This window comes from Struthio camelus, chromosome 2 (genome assembly GCF_040807025.1).
Source record: "Struthio camelus isolate bStrCam1 chromosome 2, bStrCam1.hap1, whole genome shotgun sequence".
Taxonomy (NCBI): domain Eukaryota; kingdom Metazoa; phylum Chordata; class Aves; order Struthioniformes; family Struthionidae; genus Struthio; species Struthio camelus.
Genome location: NC_090943.1, coordinates 44,209,780 through 44,226,455, shown reverse-complemented (window position 1 = coordinate 44,226,455; position 16,676 = coordinate 44,209,780). Strand labels below are relative to the sequence as shown.

The following is a 16,676-nucleotide window of genomic DNA, read 5'->3' as shown; positions in this document are numbered from 1 at the left end:
AATAATTGAAACCGTTTTAGAAAAAATCTGTACATCAAAAAGACATTGATAACGCAGCTACAGTGATTTAGAGCATATGAATTTTACCTTAATGAGACATGTTGTCTCGTGCTTCAGTTAACTCATGCTTGTTTGCTTTTATTTTATATGTGTTGTTTCAATTGCAAGTATTCTAAAGTATTTCATTGAAAGAAAAAAAATTAAAAGTCTAAAAAAATTCATAAATATTTTAGCCATAGGAACTAAGATAACATTCCAGAACTCCAAAGCACAACAGCCCTGTGTGCCATTCTCTCCCTCCATCCAAAGGAGGGAAGCATGTGCAAGAGCTCCGTCCAACTAAGGACAGGAACACAGTGCACACTTTGCAGTACAATCATATTTGATACTACATACAATAGCGTATGATGTTTACTTTTTTTCTCCAGCCTCACACTATGCACCTTACTGCATTTGCTATGGTTTTCCAACCCATTTCTTGCTTTGATAAAAGGAGTCATCTATGGGTTATATCCACTATCCCGACCAAGCCGAGCTACCCTGATGTTTCCACACTATCACTGTGGTTGCCAGATGCACGAGCTGGCCGGGGGCAGTTGCAGCCGAGGTGGGATGTCTTCGTTGGGTTTCTGGAAGGTACCCAGCTGCCTGCATCAATAAAGGTTTGAGAGGGGTCATCGCTGAAAGTATAGCTGCCCTTCTGCCCTGGTCATTCCCTGCATGACCGATAGGCATCACCAAAATGAGCTGGCAAAACTAGATACAGCAGGTCTAATCAGCTGACCTTACAAAGCCATATACGTTACTCTTGTTATTGAAATCAGTAGGAATCTTTAAACCATTTTTCAGCAAGGGCTGGATTATCAATTTGTCTTACAAACATCCAATAAAAACATTAAAGTTTCATTTACTTGAAAACTTTATTCACAGAAACACCCACAGCAACTAATGAACATTGCATAGGGTATTTCATATCAGGCTACTTGCTTAGATGGGAAAGACAACAACTTTCTGATTTACAAGCCCTTTGCTTAGACTGCTAGCGGAACGTGTTGGGTAATAGCATGTAACACCACAGGCAGACTGGACATCTGATGAGAAATATCTAGACTACTCACTGAACCACAGTTCAGTGGCTCTATTCTTTTACGGTAATGTAATTATATTATGTAACACTTTCCATGCTCACAGGGAAACCTCAAGCCTGAGTTGGAGGTACACCTTTCAATACCCCACCAACTCCAGTCACTCTAACAACTATCTTGCCACATGAATACATCAGCTAGCAGTAAAATAATCTAGACAGAATAGAGAGAGCATCAAGCTGCATAGAGAAAGATGTTAAATTGTTTACAGTAAAGACTCATTTGAGCTAGAAAGATTCTCTGCTAGGGATCAGACGTTATAAATAGTACCAAATAATACAGAGGATGTAGCTTGCAGATAAGCTAATACAGTAACAAAGAAATACAAACGTTTAAGATATGAGTAATGCTGAAAGGAGCACAATTTGGTAACAGTTACAAGGAAGAGGAGATTATCAGAACACAGAATTTAGACATTTCGAAGGAAAGGATGATCTATGGAAACATCTCAGAAGTGCTTCTCTGAGAGCTGTAACAAACTCGGTGGCCTTAAAAGCAATAGTAAGAAAAAAGTGATGAGAGATTATTTTATCTTCACACAAGTATGCTCAGGAAGAAAAAGAGCAAGTAACCACGACTGGTTTCTGGATAGTGAAGAAGAAAGCATTCTTCTTCAATCAAACACAGCTCACTTAATGTTATTCATGTCAAGCAAATGAAATGACTAATAGCTAAAACACTTTGTCAGCATTGCTGTAAACCACTAGTTGCTAGTTGGCCAAATTTAAAATGTGTTAGCCATAAGTGTGGCAAAGTTTATAGAGAAAACTATTTTTTTGGTTAGACGAACTGCTGTCTGGCTGGAAAAAAAAAAAAAAAAGCAGAAAGCTGAGTCTAATTTAATTCTTAATCAATTAGATAATTTTAGAGGGAGCTGTCTGCAAGAGATCAGATAAAGTTGTTAGCCCCGACTGAATGGAAGGGTATGCCTAACTACTGAGATAAAAAAAAAGTGATAGGTTTGTAGGATGTTAGTATAAGGATAATTGTACAGTACCATAAAACCACCACTCTGTTGAGCACATGATTTTTAATATTCAGTAGAGCTCTTTTTTCTCAAGCTTCCCAAAGAAATTTGGGGGCGGGAGGGGATTGAGGTCTGTTTGGAGGAGGTTGGTAGTGCTTGTAAGAGCTAGGATAGGTACACAGGGGGTCAGAAAGGAGCAAAAAAGAAAACTAAAATGTTGTTTTGGCTTTGTGTGGCATTATAAACTGAAAAAAAGAGGCTCTAGTTATCTAATTTGCTCATCATTTTTCACGATGAATCCTAAAGAAATCATGAGTCTGCATGGTGTCAGCTCGTATCTCAAAAAGAGATCTTTGCACTGGATAACAAAAAATGTTTCCACAGCAATCTATTTGATAGAACGAAACCTATCAGTGCAGCCTATTAGTGCAACTTTACCAGTGCAAATTAACAGTAAGTTAAATAAATAAATAAATAAACCAATTTACACCACTGTTAAAGCTATGCAGATAAAGTAGCTCTTTTGAGCTAGAGAAATGAAAAATACAGAATATAGGTAAGCATGAACGGATATGTACCATAACCACGGTTTCCATTCACAGTCTATAAAAGTTCTTCCAGTTTGAATTCAGCTTGACACATCATAGCCAAGGCGTAAGGAATTTGATCAAACAAGCAAAAAGAAAACAGCATGAATTCTAACAAACCTTTTAGAAAAAATTAAGTAGCTTGAATGTGCTCACTTCTGAAGTGTAAGAATACAAATTATCTATGCCACAGTTAATGAGTTTTGCTTACTTGATTTTCCTATTCTTAATCAGAATTTAATCAAAATTCAACAGTCTATGCTCAAAAATAAGCACATGGATACACTAATCAGCTGGCCCGCTTGTTACAAAACAACATAGGTGAAGATAATGCTCATCTTGTTTTAAGGAGATGAACAACCTTCTCTAAGACCTGGCTTTGGCACTACTTGTTAAAGGACATACTTATTGGAGCTACATTTTTGAAAAACTACGACTTTTCATTTGTGGCTCTTATCCGCCTCGAGAACAAGGATTAGTCATGGTGCAGTTAGACAAAGCGCTACTACCAAGAAGAAAACAAATACAGGAGAAATAACGGCCGCGCAGCCCAGGCCCCGGCCAGGACGAATCTAGAACTTTCTCCCTCGTGCCGGCCACGCGCGGGAGGGGGAGGGGGCGCCAACGGCCGCGCCCAGGGGGCGGGGCCAGGCTGGGGCCAAAGACCCGGATGGGGGCGGTTGCCGCGTTGTGACGTCGCGCGCCGCTCCCCGCTTCCTGCCAACGCGAGGGCGCCGCGGCGGGTTTTGAACGGCGGGAAGCGGCCGCCCCCGTCAACCGCCCGGCCGCGCGCGAGGCCGCTCCGCTGCCGCCATCGCCGCCATCGCCAGGCAAGCCGGGGCTCCGGCCGGTGGCGCCCCCCGCCCCTCCGGGGGGAAGGGGGGTCTCCGGCCGCGGGGCTCCCCTCGGTGGGGCAAGGGCGGGCGGCTGGGCCGCGGCCGGGAACGGCTCGGGGGTGGCCGGGGCGGGATCGCCTCCGTCGGGGCGCGGGCAGCCGCGGCCGCGCGTGGGAGGCGCCTCTCGAGGCAACGCCTTTCCGAGGAGAGGCCGCTGGCCGGTCGCTGTCCCCCGCAGAGGGGCAGGGTGGGGGTGCGGAGGTTTTGCTGCCCGAGTGAAGGAGCTGGGTGCCGGCTGCCCTCACGGTGGTCTCCTGCTTTCTCCCGGCGAAGGCCCCACTGATGGCTGCAGTCTGCTGCTGCCCCCTCCCAGTGGGCCTGCGGAGACTTCAGGATGCTCAGATAATCAGTCAGGGATCATGAGAGTGGTAATTTAGCTGCTGCTGGGTGTAATTTACAGGTGGGTAAAAATGCATGCATGAGTTCTGCTGTTGCCTGTCTGTGCCCTTTCCTGTGGCATTGGGAAGCACTGTACTATGCCAGCATAATGTGTTCTTTGCCTTTTATGTTTCTAAAGGTAGAACATTGTCAAACCTGAAAAAGCTGTTTAAAAAGAGTGAGTGAACTCAAAGGAAGTGATCTAATGGAAGAGAAAAATCAGAAAGGGCTCAAAATGAATGAAATGGTGATCCTGAATATAAAGTGGAAAAGATGCTTAAACCTCTTACATCACAGATTTTTGTACACTTGAATGATGTCTGTTTGTTTTGTCACATCTAAATATTGTTTTCTTGCAGCCAACAGCTTCTTGCAGAGGAAGCATGTAGAAGCAAACTGCAGAGTTCTAGATCTGGCTTTACCAGAAGAAAAGCTTAAACTGAGGGAAGCCTGTAATGAGCCACTAGAGGGGTGTCTGGGGTTGCTTTGCATTCCAGGGTTAGTTGTACTGAACTAGAGAGATCATCATTTGTCAAGTGTGAGAATTTATTAGAGATAAGAGGTTATAACAAAACTAGAAGTACAGCAAGGGTAGAAATATAACAGAACTGAGAATAGATATACATATCAGAGCTCTATAGTTAAATTCATGGATGCACAGTATAACCACCATTCTCACCCTTTCCTCAAGGGCCACCCCTCCAGCATAGTTTTACCCAGAACCTCAAGCAACAGGTGCATAGTACAGGGACTGCTCTTGCACCTTATGGGCCACCCTTCTGGTATAGTTTTCCCTGGATTCTCAAACAGCAGGTGCACGGTACAGTGTGCTCTCTTCCCTTAATGGGCCACCCCTCTAATGTAGTTTCCCCTGGCTTCTCCTCACCATGCTGTTATGATGAGTGGGTGCTTGGGTCTGCAGGCCAGCTGACAGTGGGTCTGAGTCCACATGAGCCTATGTGGCTTACTCTCTTCCATAGCTCGTCAAAGCAGTGCCAGCCCATAGTCATACGGAAGCAGTATGGTCTCAGTCAATAACAGTGTGCTCATCAACAGATGACCCAGTGCTCAGCCCACAGCACTGCTTCATTTGTAACAATATGCCTGTTAAAAGGTGGTTCTGTGGGGAATGTTTTTATGTTTATGGTGTGGGTGTATAGTGTTACTTCTCCTTTGGCTGCACTTGTCAATCATAGGGTCATTGAAGGGTGCACTCCTAAGTTACAGCAACCTCAGTGTGGTGGCTCTGGCTGGGGTCACCTGGAGTTTGTTAACTCCTGGGGAGCACCCCGGAGCAAACGCCTCCTCTTTGGCTGTGGCATCTGGAGTCACACATTTGCCTGTGTGGTGCCTGTCAAAGCCTGAGAAAATAACTAAGGGGTCTCAGAAGCCAAAGCCTTTGCATGCAGAAGGCAGCACTATAGATAATGGCAAAATATGAGACCACAGCTACAGTCTTGGTGAAGTCATTCCTCGTTCTTGTGAGGCGCAGGAGAGCTCACAGGTGTTGTCTTTCACAAACTGTGCAAAAGAGTGTTCTGGGTTTGAAAAGAGCAGATCTTGGCAAAGCCAAGAGACTCGCCAGAAGCAGTGGGCATGAGCAATGGAGAGCTTACAAGATGGAAAAGCGTGTAAATGCCAAGGGCCTGAGAAAAAGAGGCACTGGGTCGATCTGGCTGTGTGTTTGTGTCACCAGGAGTTCCCTCAGGCCCTCTTGATGGGAGCGATGGCTCCAGGCTGGAGAGCCCAGCAGCTGCCAGAGCACCTGTGTGGGTGCCAGCGAGAGGGGCCAGGCTGGCTGACCTCTCCTGTGAGTCAGCCCCTGCTCCACGTTGCAGGCCTGAAGTCTTACTCCGAGATGACCGAGTCTCCCGATGGAGGGTGCAGCACTGGGGCTGGAGCTCATGTTGGCTGCTAACCTGGAGGTACCTGGGGCTGTGCAGGACCTGATCGCCAATTTCCACATGCACACACTCAAGTAGGAAAGCCTCTGCCACAAAAGCCGGCACGCAGAGCAGAGGAGGAATTTGTCTGTGATGCTCCCCTCGCCCATCACTCCCAGGAAGAGTTCAGCTGAGTTGCTCTTACACTGTGCGCACATCTGTGCAACAGGGACCTGCTGTCATCTTTTTGGCAGGGTTCGTACCCCTGATGCCTGTGTGCTGCCTCGGCAGCAATCCTCCACCTTGTGCCCCGGGAGAAGCGGGGCAGCCCAACCGTAATCGCTTTTGCAGACGTGCATGGCAGGAGCAGTCCTCAAGTCAGCTGGTAAATTCCTGTGGGTTCTATGGAGACAGAGTCTGTACTGCAGCAAGGAGCACTAGGCCTTAACCCTTCAGTGCCTGTTGCGTGCATGGCTTGAGCAGCCTGGAGCTCCCACCCGTTTGTGCTTTGGCTGCTGCCTTCCTCCCTGCTGCTAACAAGCAAAAGAGGCAGCTTTGCCTGCCCGTGTCTGGGGCTTCCAGGGGCTTCTGGGAGGGTGTCAGAGCAGGACCAAGAGGCTGTGGTGTGCAGCTAAAGGCACCTGAGAATGCAAGAAGTGAAGTGAATACAGTTGGGCCTTGGGTGGTGCCTTGTGTTGGTTTGTAAGGGGGAGCTAAGCAGGCCTGTCCCAGCCATGGCAAGAAGCAGGACCTCGGCTAAGCCCGAGGGAAAGAGCTGCTCCGGCTGAGCTTCAGGAGCTTGGAGTCAGGCAAGGCAGCAGTTGATGGTGTGCTGGAGGCTCCTTCACTGCTCTTTGGATGACTCTGGTAGTCCCAGTGACAATATGGCTTTCTTTTCCATAAACCTGGCCATTTCATTCCTGCACACCAAATCCCCACCACCACCACCACCACCACCACCACCACCACCAGACTTGCTTCAGCCACGAGGCCGAGCAGGACCACTCATTGCTGAGCTCCTGGTGGCACCAAGTGTGCCCAGGAGTGCTTTGCTCTGGGACATCAGCAAAGGCTTGGGGTGTTTCTAGCCAGGGCTGGTCAGCAGTCTCTGGTAGCAAAGGTGCATCGTGACCTGCTTGGCCACACGCAGCTGCAGCCTGACTCTCTGCAGCATGGCCCCAGAGAGCTGGACGCAGCCTGCCATCTGTCAAAAGGACTGTCCTTGAGTGCTGTTTGGCCAGGCTGTGCTGACGGGTAAGACCCTGGCCGCTTTCTGTGTGTGAGTCTTGAGGAGCTGATGGAGATGCAGGGCGTGTGGTAGATGGCGATCTGCTCAGGGAGGGCTGCCTGGATGCCAGTGAAGCTGCCACGCTGCCCAGAAGCTTTTCCCTTCACCTGGCAGCTTTCGGGTTGCCATGAACTGACACGGCACCACAGACCTCAGCAGTGCAGCGCGGATTTCGGCTAGCTGAGGCCCTGGCCCGATCATGGCTCTGCTGCAGCGCTCAGAAAAGCCAGGGCAGGCGCTCCCGCGGGGCTCCTGCGAAAGGAAATGTGGCCTCGACCTGCTTGGCCACAGGGAGGACAGAGGGACGCAGCGGGCAGCTAATGAGTGTTGTGCTACGCACTGCCAAGTACCTGTGCCTGCCGACAGCTTGGCTAAGGGAAGCCAGCAGAGACTGGCTGCCTCATTTGCAGCCAGGCACGAAGGCTGAAATCCCGAGCTCCAGCAGGAGGAGCTGAGCAGAGGTATCAAAACTGCTGCAGCTGGAGGAGCAGCAAGAGGGACCGTGAAAGGCCACCACCAGTTCCAAGAGCATGTCTCAGCATGGCAAATACTATTTACGGACATCTTGCTAGATATCTACAGTGGATAGGTTGCCAGTGTCCCTGTGTGTCAGAAGATGGAGTGCAAAGAAATGAGGAATTGACTCCATCAGGATGTTGAGATGTTAAGATTCCTTGCGAGATGTTTCTGGCTGTCCTTGGAGGGTCTGACTTATGTCTCAGTACTGGGAGACTGTGGTGGTGGAAGGACTTTAGTTTGGCCTCCTGGGTCACAGAGAGCATACAAGAACAGCTGGCATCTCATGCTTCACACACTGGGCTTCTTGCTATCTGCCCCCCAGTGGTGGGGCTGGCCTTGAGGCTCATCTGCAGGACAGCGCTCCAGAGTGAGCTCTGCTCTGGCAGAGCCAGATCTCCTAAAGGGACAGCCTCTCTTCATAACTGCCTGGACAGTGACCAAGGTCCTTTTCCATTCAGTCCAAGCCATCTTGGTCCATCATGCTCAGATCAGCTAGGCACAAACAGTCATGGAGGTTCCTACAGAGCATTGCTGATAACTTCTTGACCACAGGTGGTGGAGATGCCAACAAGGAGAGGTGCGCTGCTAGACCTTGTACTAACAAACAAAAAAGGTCTGGTTGGAGATGTGAAGGTTGGGGGCAGCCTTGGCTGCAGTGACCATGAGATGGTGGAGTTCAGGATCCTACAAGGAGGGAGCAGGGCAATAAGTAGGATTGCAACCCTGGACTTCAGGAGAGCTAACTTGGCCTCTTCAGGGACCTACTTGGAGGAATCTCATGGGGTAGGGCCCTAGAAGGAAGGCGGGTCCAGGAGAGCTGGTTAACATTCAGGCATCACTTCCTCCAGGCTCAAGATCGGTGCATCCCTCTGAGTAAGAAGTCGAGCAAAGCGGGCAGGAGACCTGCATGGATGAGCAAGGAACTCCTGACAAAATTCAAACAGAAGAAAAGTATACAGAACGTGGGAAAGGGCACAGGCCACTTGGGAGGAATACAGGGACGTTGTCAGAGTCTGCAGGGATGCAACAAGGAAGGCTAAGGCCCAGTTGGAATTAAATCTGGCAAGGGATGTCAGGGACAAGAAAAAGGGTTTCTTCAAATACATCAGTAGCAAAAGGAAGACTAGGGAAAATGTGGGCCCGCTGCTGAATGGGGTGGGTGCCCTGGTAACAAAGAATACAGAGAAGGCAGAGTTGCTGAATGCCGCCTTTGTTTCAGTCTTTACTGCTAAGGCCAGCCTTCAGGAATTCCAGGTGCTGGAGACAAGACAAAAAGTCTGGAGAAAGGAAGACTCTCCCTTGGTTGAGGAGGATTGGGTTAGAGATCACTTAGGCAAACCTGACACCCACAAATCCACGAGCCCTGACGGGATGCACCTGCGAGTGCTGAGGGAGCTGGCAGATGTTATTGCTAGGCTACTCTCCATCATCTTGGAAAGGTCCCGGAGATCAGGAGAGGTGCCTGAGGACTGGAATGCAGCCAGTGTCACTCCAAGCTTCAAAAAGGGCAACAAGGAGGAGCCAGGAAACTACAGGCCTGTCAGCCTCACCTCCATCCCTGGAAAGGTGATGGTCATGAACAGCTCCTCCTGGAGGCCATCACTAAGCACGTGGAGGACAAGAAGGTGATCAGGAGTAGTCAGCATGGATTCACCAAGGGGAAATCCTGCTTGACCAATCTGAGAGCCTTCTCTGATGGGCTGACTGGCTGGGTTGATGAGGGGAGAGCAGTGGATGTTGTCTCCCTGGACTTCAGCAAGGCTTTTGACACTGTCTTCCATCACATCCTCATAGGCAAGCTGATGAACTGCAGGCTGGATGAGTGGACAGTGAGGTGGATTGAGACCTGGCTGGATGGCAGAGCTCAGAGGGCTGTAGTCAGCACAGAGCACAGAGCCTAGTTGGAGGCCTGTAGCTAGCGGTGTCCCCCAGTGGTCAGTATTGGGTCCAGTCTTGTTCAATATATTGAACATCAGTGACCTGAATGAAAGGACAGAGTGCCCTCTCAGCAAGTTTGCTGATGATACAAAACTGGGAGGAGTGGCTGACACACCAGAGCGCTGTGCTGCCGTTCAGAGGGACCTGGAGAGGAACCTCCTGAAGATCAACCAAGGCAAGTGCAGGGTCCTGTACCTAGGGAGGAGTAACTCCATGCACTGGTACAGGCTGGGGGCTGACCTGCTGGAAAGCAGCTCTGTGGAGAAGGACCTGGGAGTGCTGGTGGACAACAAGTTGACCAGGAGCCAGCAGTGTGCCCTTGTGGCCAAGGAGGCCAATGGTCTCCTGGAGTGCATGAGGAAGAGTGTTGCCAGCAGGTGGAGGGAGGTGATCCTCCCCTCTGCTCAGCCCTGGTGAGGCCTGAGCTGGAGTGCCATGTCCAGTGCTGGGCTCCCCAGTACAAGGGAGACATGGCACTACTGGAGAGAGTCCAGCGGAGGGCTACTAAGATGATGAAGGGACTGGAGCATCTCTCCTATGAAGAAAGGCTGAGGGAGCTGGGCCTATTTAGACTGGAGAGCAGATCTCAGCCTGGAGAGGCTGAGAGGAGATCTGATCAATGTGTACAAGTATCTGAAGGGAGGGTGTCAAGAGGATGGGGCCAGCCTCTTCTCCGTGGTGCCCAGTGACAGGACAAGAGGCAACAGGCACAAACTGAAACACAGGAAATGTCTGTACATGAGGAAAAACTTCTTGACTGCGAGGGTGACAGAGCACTGGAACAGGTTGCCCAGAGAGGCTGTGGGGTCTCCTTCCCTGGAGATATTCAAAACCCACCTGGACGCAATCTTGGGCGATGTGCTCTAGAGGACCCTGCTTGAGCAGGGGTGTTGGACTAAATGATTTCCAGGGGTCCCTTCCAGCCTCAACCGTTCTGTGATCATCTCTATCCTAGCCACTGTTCTCTGCCGGAGTTCAATCCTGTCAGGGAAGAGCAGGTTTCTCTGCCACTGCACAGTCAGTGCCTCTTCTGCAGGATGGTGAGAGACTGTGTGTCTTCTTGGCCCCTGGCACCCAAGGATTCTCTCTACTGGACAGTCCTCAAGAGCACAAGGCCTGTCAGGCACTTTGCAGGAGAAATGGCAGTTTGCACCTCTCAGAGGGAATGCTACTCTCTCCCTGGTATGTCCTCCCCCTCTCACTTCAATTTCTTTGTATTGCAGCAGGACAAACAGGCCCTTGCTTCCCTTAGATATCCTTTGAAGGCAAGTCCCAGAGTCAGTGCTGCAAACACCACTTTATTTGGATGCAGCACGTGTACAAAAGAAATGTCCCCCAGAGACATTAGCTTTCCCTGTAAGTCATTCTGACAGCAGAGGCAGGATGGGGGGATGAGCCAAGAGCTGTAGAGCTGGAGAGAAAATCCCAAAGGTCTGCATTGGGAGAATAGGTGGTAATAACAGAAGACAGCTGTTGCCTCTGAATCTTGTGTTTAAAGCCCAGGGGCAAAATATTCTTTGCCGTGAGTGTACAGCATTAAAATGGGCATCTGGTTCTTATAGTAATCCCACGTTCACTTGCCTGTGCTCCATTCAGAAGTATCCCGTTGCTGACATTTGCAAGTTGTGAATATTGTTGCTGAGACCACCCCAGGGAGAAATGATGAAGTCTGAAGGAAAAGCTGTTGGAGGCCTGGCCAGGGCAGGAGAGGATTTTGCTCCCTGCACAGTGTGTATTTGCACAATGACTTGCTGGACACAGGGCTAATAACCTCTACTGGGCTGATCCATATCCAATCCGTGTCACAAAAAACCTGCACTGAAAAACAGGTGAAAACTTTTCTGATTCCCCTTTGAATCAAAGCCCTGTTGGGGCTAATTGCTCATGTTGGGTGCCAAGGACTACTTCAGATCCCGGGCTGCCCTGCAGTGAAAGGAAGTGAACATCCATGGTGAAATCACCACATGCCTTTAGCAGCCTGCAGGCATGCAGCCTGGTGAGCCAGGAGCCTTTACAGGTACCTGCTAGCAGTGACGTGGGAACTTGGTTGCTGATCTGAATTCAGTGTGGAAGGCGCACACAGCAACCACTCAGGGAACTAGGCATGATATTCTTAATTTCATTTTTATTTAAAGTTCTATTAAAAAAAATCAATACTGAAATTAAATTATCAGCCAGTGTTAATTATATCTTGTCACTTTTTTTTTTTTTTTTTTTTACTGAAGTGGGGATGATGACAGCTTTTTAACTTCAGAATACAGCTAGCAATCTTCCCCCTTTTTTCTTTTTTGGTGGGAAAGAAGGTGGTAATTAGGATCTTAATCAGGAAGTGCCTAGATAAGATAGATGTCTAGAATAGGACAAGAGGCTGGACAGATAAGCCAGGTGTGCTCATCTCAGCTCTTGAGATTTACAGTAACAATTGGCACAAGAAGGGAGGAATCCTTTCTTGTACTGTCTACTGCACATGAAATGCTCTCCTCCTGCTCGATGCAAATTCTATGCAGAGAGGTTGATCCATGGGGGAATACTTGCCTGTTAACCATTTAGCTTTCACTCTTGCATCTTACACGTGTGCTGATTCCTGGGCGTTTTCTTTCTCAGCAAAGGGTAGCAACTTTTGCACTCACATGGGAGGTCCAGTGCCAAAGTTTTTAAGAGAGCAGGCTATTCTGGGTGTATGCTTGTGCTCTTTACAGAAAGGAAACCTTTTTCAGTCTAAAAGTGCTATAATTAAAAAGCGTCTATTCTCTATGAGAAGTAGTAGAGTTTGCTTATTGCTTTTTCAAAAACTCGAAGTACAAGTGTGGATGTTGCTGAGCCCTACTTTTCTGGTGACACCAACCTGTAATTTTTGCCTCTTTCAGGTGCCTGGTCAGATTATGGCAACTGTAAGATGAGGCAGAGTATTTGCACCTCAGTCATGCAAAATGTTCTTCTCATATAGAATCATTGGTGTGTTATGCTGTGAGTGTTGATTTTGCACTGATGCAGCATCAGCGATAGTTTTTTTGATGGACATACCAATATACTGATGGAGGGAAACATATTAGTCATCTAAAACCTCCCTGCTGAGAAATGCAGCCTGGCTGGGAGTCCTGATGCACCTGGATTCCTTGCAGAGCTTCCATAAAGTCCAGGATGATTTTAGTCTGATTCTGTCTAGACTTCTTCGGGCCGTTCAGTGATTCTTGCAGAACACAGCTGGTGTGGGCACGGCAGGCTGCTTGAAAATCATGTATTTTTTTTAAGGTTCCAGGAAGATGACTATGCCCTAGCCTGCCTTTAAGCTAACTGAACAGGACATGAAACTGCTGGGCATGACATGAGCAGGTTCCAGACATGACAACTAGCAATGTGAGAGGCCAACAAAAGTTACAGATAGTGCCATGAGGAACGGATGGATTTCACAGATAGTTAAAAGTAAGTTATGTGAGAAATGATCAAACTTCATAGATAACTGAAGAGAAGTGTAAGGGACTTTCTCGGGAGTGGAATCTTGCAAGGCCAACCGTGCCTAGGTAAGTGTACTAATAATACCATATAAGGCCAAGATTACCTAGGCAATGTTATCAGAAATACCAGATCTGGGTGTGAATGTAGCCAAATTGGGATCAAAGGGGAAAAATAGTAAAGTACAAATTCATTACTTGAGAGAAGAATGGGGTGGGAAAGGGAGGGTCAAGACATAGGAGAAGGGATAGTAGATGCAAATCATCAGGGCTGTCCTTGGGTACCAGTCAGACAGCCCTGCCTTTTATCACTGCAGCCTGGAGCAGGATGATAAACTTAACCTGTTGTTCTGACCATACCACGCATGTCTGACTTGTTTCCACAGTCAGGAGGACTGGAATGCATTCCCTTTCTAGCAAGGGAACACCCAGGATGGACAACTTGAGCACCCAGCATCACCATATCGATATCTGTTCCAGACCTGATGGCATCAACACCTCCCTGTCAGCCAAACATCAGCCTACGTGGATTCACAATACAAATGTTGGTTACATGCTTCATAATAGGTTGATGGCCCTGTTGCAAAATGCTGTGTGTCTAATAAATCGCCTTGGAAGGTTTCTTGTTACTGAGCCAACATGTAATGGGGAGAGGGATGACAGTCTCTAGACATGGACTGCAGGATGGCAGCTGATCTTGTCCCTTTGAGGACTCTAGGCACAGAAGTGCAGTGAGAAGCTCAGGGATTTTTTACATCGTTTCCTTTGAATCTTTGTTTGTGACCGCACGTTGGGCTGGTTGGAACATTATGTTTCAAACCGGGTTAGACAGAGAGTAGTATTTCCAACCAAATTAAACGCTTGGTAAAAACTTCTTCTTTCCAGCTACCATCTTGCTTCTGCAACTCAGGCGTTCTTCTTCAGAAATAACACTGCAGTTTTTCCTGGGACTGTAGCATGGGACACAAAAAACTGGGGCACAAACACTTGCAGCTGCAGCAAACCAAAAAGGATGTTTGGAAGTAGAACCACGGGCGCTCGTGAAGCTCGTAGATAATTATCTCCCTAGCCAGACTGCCTCTCTCGGGCCTTATCATCTGCCCTCTTTGCGCTATGCCAGAGACTGTCGAGGGAGCTCCAAGGTCAACAACTCCAGTCTGTGCAGGAGAAAAGGGACACGCAGCACCCGCTCCACTGGCTTCTAGGAAGCATCCCTGGCGTTTCTGACAGGGTAAACTATGGGGGGGAGGGGAACTGAAAGCTTCCAAACTACTTTGCCAAAACTACCAGAAAAGTCACAAAAAGAAGAAAACTCCAGCTAACCTCAAGTAGGGCAAACCCCAGGACAAGGAGCTTGCCAGACTGTATGACAACCATGATTTAGAAAAGATCTGCTCAGGCTTACCCTTCTGCGCCCTCTCAGCCGATTCGTTCTTTAGATTTCATGAAATCTAAAGACTGCACCTTTTAAGTGCAGTGTGGGATAGCCTGGTTTCTTCCATATGCGCCACAGTGAATGGATATAACATTGTTAGCAAAACTCCCTACAGTCATCTGAATTAGGTCTGCGTGTCTGAATGAATTTCTCTGGATGGTAGTTTAAGTACAGCTCATTTTATTGGGCTTTTCTGAGTTTTCTGACAGGGTATTTAATAGCTGCACACACAAAGCATGTCTCGTATTATGAAACACTTGCCATGATGAAACAGTGTCAGCTGGCGACTCAAGGACTGGGCCAAAGGGTGTTAATAAAATTAATAAAACAAAGCAGTTCATTAGAGTCTCCGGGAGGGCAAGACCTTTCCTTTTGTCACATACAGGTATTCTGCAAGTAAGGTATATTGTTCTGTCGGAGGAACAGAAATGATGAAATTAAAAAGGCCTTTGTTTTCCAGGCAGAGAGGAGTCTAGCCCTTGCTCTCCAGCCACTTTGTAACAGGTGTCATGTCTGCAGCAGACAGAAGCATCTTGAACTCCTCCAGCTCTCCCATCCCAGTCTGCTCCAGTCTTACTGGCATGTCTTACTACTAGGAACCAGTCATGTGGAAGAGTGTTTTGTTTCCAGAAGTCATAAATTCCACAGACGTTTTGCTTGTGACTTCTTGGGCTACTTCGTTAACAAACGTGTACAAGTGCTGAGGAAGAAATGCTAACGGGAAGTTTTAGGCTCAAGATGAACTTCTCATTGTAGTAGGTGATGGCTGACAGTGCTGGCAGGATGAAATCTAAGGGTTGATCTCAGAATGAGCTCTCTCTGCTGCCATTCAAGAGCCTGGATAAATTGTTGTCACTTGCCTTAGCTCAGGAAAAGATTAGGTTCCTTAAGAGACTGGCATCTTCATGCATGATGTGAGACAACACATGGGGTTGGAGGATGCCGAAATATTACAGGTAGGGTATCAACTGGTAACTGAATGGGTGACCTTCAGGGAGATGGGGGGACATAACCATTTTGAATAAATGAAGAAGAGAAATGAAATCCGTAAGATTTTTTTTTATTTTTTTAATCCCAATATCTTAAGATTTATGCAGTCATGCTCTGTGTATGTGCGTGTTTCTCTGTTTTTGTGTATCTCTGTCCTCTTGACTGCTCCCTCCCATCAATAACTTTTGATTCTTGGTATTTTCTAAAGGAAAAGAGATCGCAGGGATAGCTGGCAAGAAGCCTCAAAGTAAAGGAGAAACCCTTTTCCTCTTACTAGGGTATAGGATGAGCTCAGTGCTTATCTGACAGGAAGACTTCCACAGGGGAGAGAAAGCGTGAGAGAGTAAATGAATGCCTATAGGAAATTCTTCAGTTAAAGGTTCCGTGAAGTTATTACCTAATCATTATCAAAATGCTCAGCACTTTTTGCAGCCCATGATATATTCTTATTATCAAACATGAAATTTGTTCTTTAGCAGCAATTAATAAGATCAGCTGAAATGCACATAATTTAGTTCTAAGGCCTTTGGACTGAAAAGATGAAGGTATAAGCTTATAGAGGGGATAAAGGAAGGAGAAAAGGAAGAGGAGGCTAACAAGTTATTTTAAGGCTTCAGGTCTCACACTAAATTTGTTATTTACATTCTTTCTTGATTAGGTTGATGTGAGTTGTTTACATTACTTAGGGGTGCCGCACCCCAATGTTACAAGGACTGCCAGGGATGTTTAGAAAAAGAGGGATTCATGGATGAACTACACCTCCAAAGGTTCGAACTATTAGCTATTGGGTATGCTAAGGGGCACGTGATCTATGGGCCCATGCAGCTGTGTGGTGGTTTTGAAGGCTGTGGGGCAGCCAAGTGGTAGGCTTTGGTGTCTGAAGTGTGATTTGAATGCTTTTCAACTCTATCTAAATATTATTCTTGCACAGTTTTGTGGTTTGAAGAGGTTCAGAGAAGCAGTTTACCTTTGAAGAGCTTTAAAACTGAACTGTATTTTGTTCCTTAGTTTACCGCAGCTCCTGAAGTGTTCTAGATGTTTTGCAGATAGGTAAGAAGGCCAGGGGCATGGTTCAGCAATCTTTATTCACATTAGCAGTCTCAACAGTAAGGTTTACTCTTCTCTGTGGGATTTATGATCTCCTTAGGGAAAGGCTAGCCAAAGAAAGAATACAATAAAGTGATGGTGTGGGAAAGCT

The 16,676-nt window shown here is 47.5% G+C and overlaps 1 long non-coding RNA gene across 1 annotated transcript; it reads left to right on the top strand.

Annotated features, from left to right (window-relative positions):
- Positions 1–3,366: 3,366 nt before the first annotated feature.
- LOC138066337 (uncharacterized) lies at positions 3,367–13,672 on the top strand. Its single transcript, XR_011139684.1, has 3 exons — positions 3,367–3,529; positions 12,854–13,024; positions 13,440–13,672. It is a non-coding gene; the product is annotated as an uncharacterized lncRNA (long non-coding RNA).
- The last annotated feature ends 3,004 nt before the right edge of the window (positions 13,673–16,676 follow it).